The sequence below is a fragment of the Macadamia integrifolia genome, chromosome 14 (genome assembly GCF_013358625.1).
Source record: "Macadamia integrifolia cultivar HAES 741 chromosome 14, SCU_Mint_v3, whole genome shotgun sequence".
Classification (NCBI taxonomy): Eukaryota; Viridiplantae; Streptophyta; class Magnoliopsida; order Proteales; family Proteaceae; genus Macadamia; species Macadamia integrifolia.
The window spans coordinates 10,893,985-10,905,647 of NC_056570.1; the positions used below are offsets into that span (position 1 = coordinate 10,893,985).

An 11,663-nucleotide genomic window follows, 5' to 3' on the forward strand; every position below is an offset into this window, starting at 1 on the left:
ACCCACCTAAGATATACTCACCTGATATATACCCACCTGAGATATACCCACATGAGACATACTCACCTGAGATATTCCCACCAGAGCTATACCCACCTGAGATATACTCACCTGAGATATATCCACCTGAGATATACCCACCTGAGATATACTCAGTTGAAAATACCCACTTGAGATATACCCACCTGAGAATGCCTACCTGAGATATACCCACCTATGACTAGAAGATATTTTTGGGGGCCCAAGTATAAAAGAGGGGACATTTATTGTCTTTTCCCTCATTAATGATAGTTGGTCGGTGGGAGATTAAAGAAGAGAGAGAAAGAAAGAAGAAAGGAAAAGGAAGAAAAAGAATAAAGAAGAAAAGAAATCGACCGTAGAGCTTCACCAGAGCTGGGTCATGGTATTTTGAACATAGATTAATGATCAGCTCGTCGGGATCTTCGATTTGAGGTAGGTTGTACACATTCCAAGGATTCTTAGGAAAACCCCTTTCTTAAACACTCTTTTTGATTTTTGGGAAAGAACCCATTTGGATCTTGCTAATCTTACATGGATAATCAAATCTAAGGACTAATGGAAGGTGCGTACAATGATTTTGAAGGATTTGGAAGGAGTGTTGGTGAAGATCTAGAGTTTTTGGAAGTTCTTGAGCAAAAGAAGTGAAATTTGTGGTTTCATTGGTGTTCTTAAGAAAGAGGTAAGAATCTTTTTTTTTTTCTTTTGATTTGATCTTAGATCTAGGTTGAGAATACATGATTGGACCTTAGATGAATGATTTGAGTCATCAGATCGACCCCAAACAAGTTCCCCAAGCCGGAGAGAAGATGGGGAAGATGATGGAAGAATTTCGTTTCAAAACTGGAGGGTGTTCCAGACCCACCTGTCTTTGGGTCTCTGGCCCACTTGAGTTCCCAGAACTCAATTTCTGAGCTCTGGTTTAACCGACTGGCATGAAACCAGTGGGCTCCGAGGCCCGCCTGTCTTTGACTCATGCCCACCTGTCTTTTCAGAATGCTCAAAATGGGTCCAAATTTGATAAGTAACCCCCCATTTATGATTCTAAACCCGATTTTAGTGTTCAAACATGATGATTTTGACCCCAAAATAGTGAAATGATAAACCATTATGTTTATGATAGGTTACACTCATTATACACATACCCACACATCGGATCTCTTGCATGCCAGGTTTAAGCATCGTGTACAATACAAGTGGGGAGTGGACTCTGATTTAATTTCAGAATGTTATGCATCATTTAACATGTGTTAGTCTAGCCATGTCATCATATCACTTGTGTGTAGACTAGACATCACATATGTCATATCATGCATTGAATGTGCATTTACATAATATGTCTTGATGTATGCTATGCTCTGTGTTATGATTAAATATTCATTATGTCTGGATGTATGTGATGGAGGAGTCTCATTTGGACATGATATGCATACTAGATTTAGATGTCGTAGTCGGCTTAGAAACGAGTGTATGGTGGCTCGTGGAATAGGACGCGGTGCCATTATGTAATCGTATTATGCTCATATAAAAGCATGCGGCTAGGATTTATGCATGCCTGCACCTCAGACTAAGAAGGAAATACGAGGATTCCTTAGTCACATGCAATACATCAACCGTTTTATAGCCCAATTGACCACTATCTATGAGCCAGTGTTCAAGTTGTTGAAGAAGGATCAGCCCACACAGTGGAATTTCCAATGTCAAGAAGCTTTCGACAAAGTCAAGGAATACTTGTTAAATCCACCGATTCTTATGCCAACAGTAAAGGGGAAACCACTTCTGTTATATCTATTAGTAGGGAAATTCTCGATAAGGTACATGTTAGCCCAGAAAGATAAGGCAAAAGGAGTAGAACAGGCTATCTACTATTTGAGTAGGAAATTCTTACAGTATGAAGTTCGGTATACATCATTAGAAAAGACTTGCATAGCTCTTATTTGGACAACAAGAAGGTAGCGACACTCTATGGTGGCATATCCAATTCCCTTGATTTCCAAGATGGATCATATCGAGTATTTATTCGAAAAGCCTGCACTTATTGATAGAATGGCAAGGTGGTTGCTATTACTCTCAGAATTTGACATTACATATGTCAATCAAAAGTCTATCAAAGGCAGGGCAATTGCGGATCACTTGTCTGCACATCCCACAGAAGATGGAAGATCATTAGATGATGCTTTTCCAGATGAGGAAATCATGGTAGTTGAAGAAGAAAACTCTGTTAACATATGGCAATTACATTTTGACAGAGCAGCCAATCAAAGAGGTTATAAGGCAAGAGTGTTATTAATAACACTTGATGAGCTGTGTTTACCTTCATCTTTTCAGCTTGATTTTCCATGCACCAATAATATTTCTGAATATAAAGCATGTGCAATCGGCCTGGAGATAGCTCTGACAATTGGGGCAAAGAGAATCTGAGTGTTTGGTGACTCATCCATTGTAATCTGCCAAACTCAAGGGAAATAGAAGACCAGAGATGAGAAATTGAAGCCTTATCAAGAATATCTGGAGAAGATCTCTAAGCATTTTGAAGAAATCTCTTTTGAGTACTTTCAGAGAGATAGCAACCTGTTTTCCAATGCTCTTGCAACATTAGCATTAATGGTTGAGTGTAGTCCTATGGCCCAAGTAAGACATTTTCTGGTTGAAAGAAAGGTAAAGCCCATCTATCACAGTTCAATGAATGCCTTGACAACAGATGGAAGGTCTTGGTTTGCTCCTATTGTGGACTTTATCAGGGAAGGGAAATATCCTATCAAAAAACATTAGGAGAAAAGAAGTTTCTCAGAAAATATGCCACCCAGTTCACATTACAAGATGATTTGCTATACAAAAGATCGTTTGATGGACTTCATCTATTGTGTGTGGATGAAGAACAGGCGCAGATTGTGATAGAAGAAATACATCATGGTATCTGTGGGCCTCATATGAATGCAAGAATGCTAGCCAAGAAAATCCTGAAATTAGGATATTATTGGCGCACAATGGAGGCAGACTGTGTAGATTTCATTTAGAAGTGCCATAAATTTCAGATATTTGCCAATGTCATACATATTCCACCAATGGAATTGCATTCGCTTAGTTCCCCTTGGCCATTCTCTAAATGGGATATTGATGTTATAGGAAAAATTACTCCCAAAGCATCAAATGGTCATGAGTTCATATTGATAGCAATTGACCATTTCACCAAATGAGTGGAAGCACAGTCATATTCAGTCCTTACTGCCGCAAAGGTGGCCAAGTTTATTAAAGAGAACATTTGTTGACATGGGATCCTACAACAACTGATATCTGACCAGGACACTCATTTTTTAGGGTAAGTTGATAAACTTTACACCAAGTTTGGGATCGGACGGCATAGATCCACCACTTATCGTCCACAAACAAATGGGGCAGTGGAAGCAGCTAATAAGAAGATGAAGGTAATTCTCCAGAAGATGGCAGATACACATAGAGATTGGGCAGATCACTTACTGTATCCACTATGGGCATATAGAACGTCAATTCGAACTTCTACAGGGGCAACTCCGCATTCCCTTGTAAACGAAATGGAAGCTGCGTTGCCAATTGAGATACAAGTCCCCTATCTTCGAGTCCTGATAGAAAGCAAGCTACCAGAAGGAGAATGGGTACAGGCTAAATATGATGAACTTAATCTATTGGATGAAAAAAGAATGAAAGCCATGGACAATTTAAAAAAGTATCAATTGAGAATAGCAAGAGCATTCAATAAAAATGTTCGTCCTCACAACATTGAAGTTGGAGATTTGGTTCTTAGAGAACAAAGAGCACCTATACAAGATCTTCGGGGAAAATTCTAACCAAATTGGAGTGGTCCATTCACAGTAAATAAATTATTGTCAGGAAAAGTTGTATTACTCATGGATTTGGATGGAGATGAATTGTTAGGTTTGGTTAATATGGTTCAACGAAAAAAATATTATGTTTAAGTTTGGGGTAACCACTTGAACTACGTTTGACCTGATTCCTCACAAATGATACGTAGGCAACTCGACATGTTCGAGTGCGGTCTCATCTATAACAAACTCTTAAAAAAAATAAAAAATTCTTAGGGCATTGATTGGAAAAAAAAAAGATCCGGAGTTATGTCTCGAGTGTCTAAGAAAGAAAGCAATGCTTTAAGATCATCATCTCACCACTTGGCACCTTAATTGCTAGACAGCTTGTTTTCCCTAGTAATTCGTTTCTCCATCATCAATGGTCTACAAAAGTCACAACTTGAAATTATCAATCACAAGTCAGATCATTCCCCACTTGTGGTTCTTTTCGTTCCCCTTTCAACTATAATATCTTATCTTCAGTGTACAAGTTGGAATAATGATGAAAAACTTATTTCCATGAAATATTTTGCTTTCTATCAAAAGTATCTTCTGGAATAAAAATATTTGTGAGCTTGTTGCCATGTCTTGTATATGTTTATTTCACATTTTTGATCAAGTTGTTCACTTGTATCATCCAGGAACAAATCAATTATGGCTTATCCCCGTGCAAATACTTTGGATAATACTCTATGTAGGTGGACTGTGAGCATGAATGTGGATGATTCTAGGCTAATAGAACACACAAATCTTCAAGTTCTTAGCCAGATTCACTGTATGGAATTATGCCATGATTTGCTAAAGGAAGTTCCCAAGCATTAGGATCGTAGCCTGCACGTGTTCAAATTTGGGTTAGTAGAAATTTGTCCAACTCTAGAAGAATTCAGAGCCTGCTTGCTTTCTCCACCCAAAGGGACGCTTTTTCGTCCTATTCTACAAGTAGACTGTACCAAGGGTATCCAAGAATTATTCGGATGGAATAGAAAGGAAATGAAGAAGTTCATAGTTTTCAAACAAATAGACATCTTTGAAGTAGCCAAAGCTTTTTCTCGATATAGACATTTGGAGGGAATGGATCAGTGGCGTAGAGGTAATGTCTATCTATTCTGCATGATAGCATGGTATTTGTTGCGTTATCCTAGATGTGGATCTATTCCCACCATCATCAAAATAGTATTATAGCTTTGAAAAGGTTGTGACATTGTTCCTACAATCCTAGCTGAAACACTTAAAGGACTAGGCCAGATGGTCATTTCTGGGAAATTTGGTACAAATCACTACATCGGGTGTCCTACTGCTTTCCAACTTTGGTTAACTGAGAAGTTACAACTATTGAGGCCTTTCCAACATAGTGAGCTGACAGCAATCCAGTACCAGATAAGGAGGGAAATTCCAGAATTCCACTTAATTGCTAGTTGGCAGGAGTACCTTCAAGAGAAAACTGAAGATACTATCAGATGGACCTATCAATGGTCGCCAATTGAGAATCTTGTTATGAATACCCTAGGGTGCAATTATGTTAGGCTGATGGGTTTGACTCAAACGTCATTTTATCTACCTACTCATCTATAGTGGCAATATCAGTTACCTCAAACAGATCCAGGAGAAGTGGTGAACTTCTATCCCCTAGAGGAGCTATCCGCTAGTGTCATAGATTTGCTGGCAGATTTGTGGCAAAGGCAGCTGGTGTAAGGTCTTTTAGAAGAAAAAGTTCCAAACACTTAAGTGAAGACAGTTGAAGATCTAGTTTTTTGGTTTATTGAATTTCCATGTAACCATTTTTCGTTTGTTGTAAACCTAAGCTTGGAGTTGAAATAAATTTAGCCTTTTCTATCTAACTTCACATGAGTGGTAGGAATAAAAAAGAAGGGAATCATGCATAACCTAAAAAAAATAATAACATTGTTATAACATAACAAAAGACCATCATCCATTGCATCCTTGCATGATATGTACTAACATATGTTTGTTTAGGTAAAAAAGAAAATGCCAGAAAGTGCCAATTTCAATGCCAAAATGCCATTACAAGAATGACATTTCTCTGACAGTGCCATATGTGTAACTTTAATGTTAAAATACTGCAAAAAGAGCATCACTTCCACAACAGTGCTAGAAAGTACCGATTGCATTGTAAAGATGATATAATAAGAATGTCATCTCCATAACATGCCAGAAAGAGCTAATTCCATTTAAGATGCCATTATAAGAATGACATTTTCCATATCATCGCCAGAAAGTGCCAATTCCATGACATTTCCCCGACAGTACCATAAGTGTACCTTCAGTGTGAGGGTCGCGAAAAGAGCGTCATTTCTACAACAGTGTCAGAAAGTGCCGATTGCATTTCCGGGATGATATAATAAGAATATCATCTCCATAATAGTGCCAAAAAGTGCCATTTTCAGCCTCATTTTCCATGACAAGATTGGAAAATGTTAATCGCAGTGTCAATTTTCAGATTAAAAGTATTAAGAAATGTTACAAAGAGGTCAATTTGATCAAAAGGGCTGAGGTACGTTATAAGAACGATATCCTTACAATTTCTCCAGTGAGTTGTCTCTCAGGTATATATTCTCTTCCTCATTAGAAAATGATTGCACTTTGAGATAATTCCCTCATACTTGCATTCTTGGCCAAGCCTAGGACATTTCATGTATGATCAAGTTCTAGTGGTATGATTTACTGATACTAGTCAATTGGATATATTGTCATATTAATTTCTTATTTTCATCGAATTTTACCATCATAGTCTAATTGCTCGCCTTTTACATTGCACCTCTGCTATTCTTGAGCAGGATATCGGCAGTATATGCTCCCTTCGGCTATTGCATAGTCTCAGCTAAAGAAGGGCATTCTGTTGACACCAAATTTTGACCCACTCGGCAATGATGAATTATAGGAAATGAGGAGACATATTTTCTCTCTTTCAGAAAGAAGTCAAATTTTCGGCACAAATCCAGACTATCCCAGAACTTGTGATTGGTCAAAATTTAAATGATGCGGGGAAGTTGACCGAAAGTGGTCACTAATACCATTTGCTAGAATACAACAATTAAGCCTAGCATATGTTTGATTCTCGTATCATTGGAAAGTGCTCAGAAATACGGTCCTATCGATATCTTGTATGGAAAAAAATGGATACCTAGGTGTGCCGTAATGCCTACCGGAACTTTGAACCAATTAAACCAGACCAAACCCTAAACCCCAAACCAAACCAGACCAAATCAAACTAGACCAAACCAAACCAAACTAAACTCTAAACCCTGAACCAAACCAAACCAACCCAAACTAGACCAAACCCTGAACCAAACCAAACCCTAAACCTTAAACCCTGAACCAGACCAAACCCTAGACCCTGAACCAAATCAGACCAACCCAAACCAGACCAAACCTTAAACCTTGAACCAAACCAAACCAACCTAAACCAAACCAACCCAAACTAGACCAAAACCCTGAACCAGACCAAAACCCTAACCTAAATTAAACCTTAAACCCGAACCTAAACCCTAAACCAAAGCCCTAATCTAAAACCAAATCCAAAACTCTAATCCAAAACCAAATCCAAAACCTTAAACAAAAAACCCTAATCTAAAACCCAAAACCCTAAACCATGCCCTAATCTAAAACCAAACCCTAAACACAAGCCAAAACCCTAACCTAAGACCTAGCCAAAACCCTGACCAAAACCCTAGCAAAATCCCTAATCCAAAACCAAACCCTAAACCCAAACCAAAGCCCTAACCCTGAACCCAAACCAAAACCCTATTCTAACCTTAAACCTGAACCAAATCAAAACCCTACTCAAACCCTAATCTAAAACCCAAAACCTTAAACCCAAAATTCTAAATCCTGACCTAAACCCTAGCCAAAACCCTAATCCAAACCAAATCCAAAACCCTAATCTAAACCAAATGCTAAACCCAAACCCAAAACTAAATCAAACCTTAAACTTGAACCGAACACTAAATTTAAACCAAACCCCAAACTTAAACCGGACCAGACCAACCCCTATCCAGAACTTACCGACATATACCGACATACCCACAACTATTACCGTGATAAGACTTCCACCAGGGGCTACTGCCATCCATTCTACGAGAGTGGCTAGAGACGAAGCAGGGTGCCATGGATTACTTCCAAGAAGGACATGGTGACACGTATCTCTTTTGGTACAATAAGGTGATAAAAGGGGGGATCCGTGTAAGACCTTACATGGATTGTGTAAGGTACACATCCGTGTAAGGCCTTACATGGATTATGTAAGGCCTTACAAATCCGTGCAAGTCCTTACACGGATTTGTGGGGGCTTATGCGGATTTTAGCCCCCTTACACGGCCGTAGTCATTTTTACACCCCTACCCCTCCTCCTCTCCTATAAATAGTGATCCCTGGGTCATTGTAAAAAGCCCACAAAAAAAAAAGAGAGAAAAATCCCTGAAGAAAATATTGTTCCAAAAGAGAGAGAGAGAGAGAGAGAGAGAGAGAGAGAGAGGAAAGAAAGAAAAAGAGTGTAAGAATCCTAAGCCTAGCTTACTAAGTTAGCTGAAGTTGACAAAGTCCTATCTCATTTTCGAAAGCTCAGGTTGTCCATATCAGGTTAGTACTGAACTCCTGTTCAAGTTCTTTTTATTTAAATTCAACAATTTTATTACGACGCGAAAGCTCTGCCCAAATTTCCAGAGTTGATTCCAACCCTAAGAATATGGCGCAGAAGCCCTGCCCAAATTTCCACGGGAGCTCTGCCTAAATTTTTAGAATTGATTCGAGCCCTATGAATATGGCGCAGAAGCTTTGCCCAAATTTTCAGAGCTGATTCTGACTCTAGGAATATAGTACGGAAGCCTTGTTTATATTCCCAAAAACCAGAACCCATAGTCACACCCTAGCATAAAAACCCTGCCAACTTTCTTACCCAGGTGCTGGAAGTTTTTAATTTATCTAAGAAAGAGAGAAGAAAATTAAATCGTTGCCCTTGAGTCGAGGAAAATTATAGAAAGGTTCACCATTTTTGTCGTCATTATCATGCAAATGTTATACTGTAATTCCATATGCCTCATTTCTGTATAAATTGTTTTATGTGTTTATTGTATAAAATAATAATTGACTATTGTTGTTTCATGGATTAATTTTAGCATCTGTCCATTAAATGTAATTTGTTTCGTCATTTTATATGTTAGCGCATGTGTTCCTCACATGAAATGACGATCATGATTTTCCTGTCATGGAGCGTTGCACGTGTATGTAAATAGGATAATTGTATCTTCTATTATTTTATGTAGATTTTTATTATTTCATGTGGTTTTAATATAGATTATATTCCATGTAATATTTCAATAATTTCCTATAATTCTTTCATGCAAGTTTGTGTATATGTGTTGCTGAGACTTCCATGCTAGTTTAGGTTGTTAAAATTCTCGGGGGAGAATATTCGAAAACCAAGCTTCTGGTAGAAATACAAAAAATTCCGGGTGAGGTGGGTGCCTAACACCTTCCCACTCTCGTAACCTGACATGGACCCCTATCTCTGGAAAAATATGAAGTCAAATTCGGGGGTTCCTTCCTTTCACCGGATTCCAACCCCCTATTCAAGCTCGATCCCTCGATCGAAATTGGGCTCCACCATATGGTTCTAGGCCCTAAATCCTAGATGGTGACTCCAAACATCATGCTTTCCCCATCCCCCCATAGTCGCCAGACCATATATGGAGAACCAATTCACCACAGCGTTGAGGCTGACAAGGGGAAGGAGGAGGTAAGCGAGAAAAGGTAAGAAAAAGGGTATTTTCACTTACACTAGCATCAGTAGCTAAGCCCAAAATGTATTCTTAAGCACTCCCATTTTCATCATACCTTGCATTCATTAGCTTGGTCATCAATGTGTTTATCCCAGTTTTTTTGTTAAGTTCAAATTTGGCTTTAATAGCATCCAATAATTCTTTAGCAGTACCATTGATGTCTATGTTCCCATATATAATTTCAGGAGCTGCCTTTTTACGACCAGTATGAACTTTTTATTTGCATTGTCCCATTTCTTAAACTTGGTATTTTCACCAACAGTGCTTGTGTCTGTGAGACTGCTAGGCTCTCTAAATACAAAGTCTAAATTAAGAAGATCGAAATGCAATTCTAATTCCTCCACCATTTTTCATAGTTGTGACCAGTAAAATTTGGGATGGAAGACACATAACTTGAGGGAATAGTCATCCTACTAGGGTAGTAAAAACAACATAATATATGTCAAATTTTAAAATATGAACCACAATATTAAAACATATAAATTGTTAATGTGTTTTAAATAAGAGTTATAACTAAAACTGTATCCCTATACTTCGGGACTGGAATTCATTGATCCTCTTATTTCCTTGTTTTAACTGTGAAAATAACACTAATAGTCAGAAATTCAATCACTTTTAGATGAAAGAACCCCTTAAGTTAATGTTCATTTCTAACATGTGAATATATATCTACAAACCTTGATGACATCACGTTTGGGAAAATGTCACATTTACTGTTGGGGAAGATATAATCAAATTGAATATACCACTTTGGTGGGGTTTCACTCAATACTATCGTATTTTTCCTATTGGAGATGTATCTTTATGTTCAGGAACATACATCTAAATGTGTCACTAGGACAACAAAAAAATCATACAAGAGTCATAACCATAGCTATAGTCCTATCTTTTGGACTAAGAATGCACTGATCCTCTTGTAAATCCACATTTACTGTGAAAAGAATAATAACTTTCGAGGTCTTCTCACCTTTAGGCTTAGAAATCTCTAGGTTACTGTAATTTCTCTCAACTTGGATGACATCACCTTTGGGCAATTGTCACTAACTTTGCTATGCTGGGAAAAATTATGGAATAATAGGATGTGCCATTTTGGTGAATTTCGCTCCACCCTTTAATGATTTCTTGAAAATTTATGGTGTAGACAAGAGTGTGCGGAAGCTTACTAGTGAGTGCGTGTCTATCTCTTGCATAAGGAGTTTAGTTCCACATCACTTGTGGATCCCGTCCATGATCTATACTTAAGTTCTTGGGCGCCTTCTCCTGATAAGTCGGTTTTGAGGGAGAGTGAAAGGGCTAAACCCAGATCTGGTATCAGAGCCGGGCGGACCCGGGGAGAGTGAGTGCATGTCCCTGGGTGCCTTCTCCTGATAAGCCGGTTTTGAGGGAGAGAGCAAGGGCTAAACCCAGATTAATGGCCTTTTGGTTCTACGACTAAATACAAATAGAGTATAAAAATTATATATAAATATGTCATAGAACAAATTATAACATTAAATATAGTCCAAGCTAATGAACCCAATGCAAAAAATGGATTTCAATTTGGCCTTAAACAACCTTTAAATTAGCTTTTAAAGAGGCTTTAAATTAAAAACCTAAAACCTCTAAAATCCAAACAAACCCTTAAGTTACTGTTCAAAAAGAGGATAAACAAACAAGCCCTTGGAGGTCCTCGTCTCATAAGATCTAGGCAAACGAGCCCTTGAGTCATATATATATATATATATATATATATATGTATAAGTAAAACCAATCTTAAAGGATTTGGGTTGGTTGACTTGGTAACCCTTACCCACCCCTATTGGTACGGATTCGGTATGATGTGGTCTAGTTCAAGACGTAGAAAGTAAGCCATTGGCAAGATCAGGGCCATCTTAGGTGGATTATCCCGAATGTGGGATACCTCTTCTGGGTCAGGTTGTCTATTCCCAGCTTTCTGTCCAGTTCTCGTACTCTCGCCATCGCCTCCTTCTTTTCTGTTTGGGGGGGGGGGGGGGAGGGATGATTTGTG

At 38.4% G+C, this 11,663-nt stretch overlaps 1 long non-coding RNA gene across 1 annotated transcript; it reads left to right on the forward strand.

Annotated features, from left to right (window-relative positions):
- Positions 1 to 656: 656 nt before the first annotated feature.
- Positions 657 to 5,698, forward strand: LOC122061278. The gene is made up of 2 exons (XR_006134611.1): positions 657 to 700; positions 4,502 to 5,698. It is a non-coding gene; the product is annotated as an uncharacterized LOC122061278 (long non-coding RNA).
- Positions 5,699 to 11,663: the final 5,965 nt, after the last annotated feature.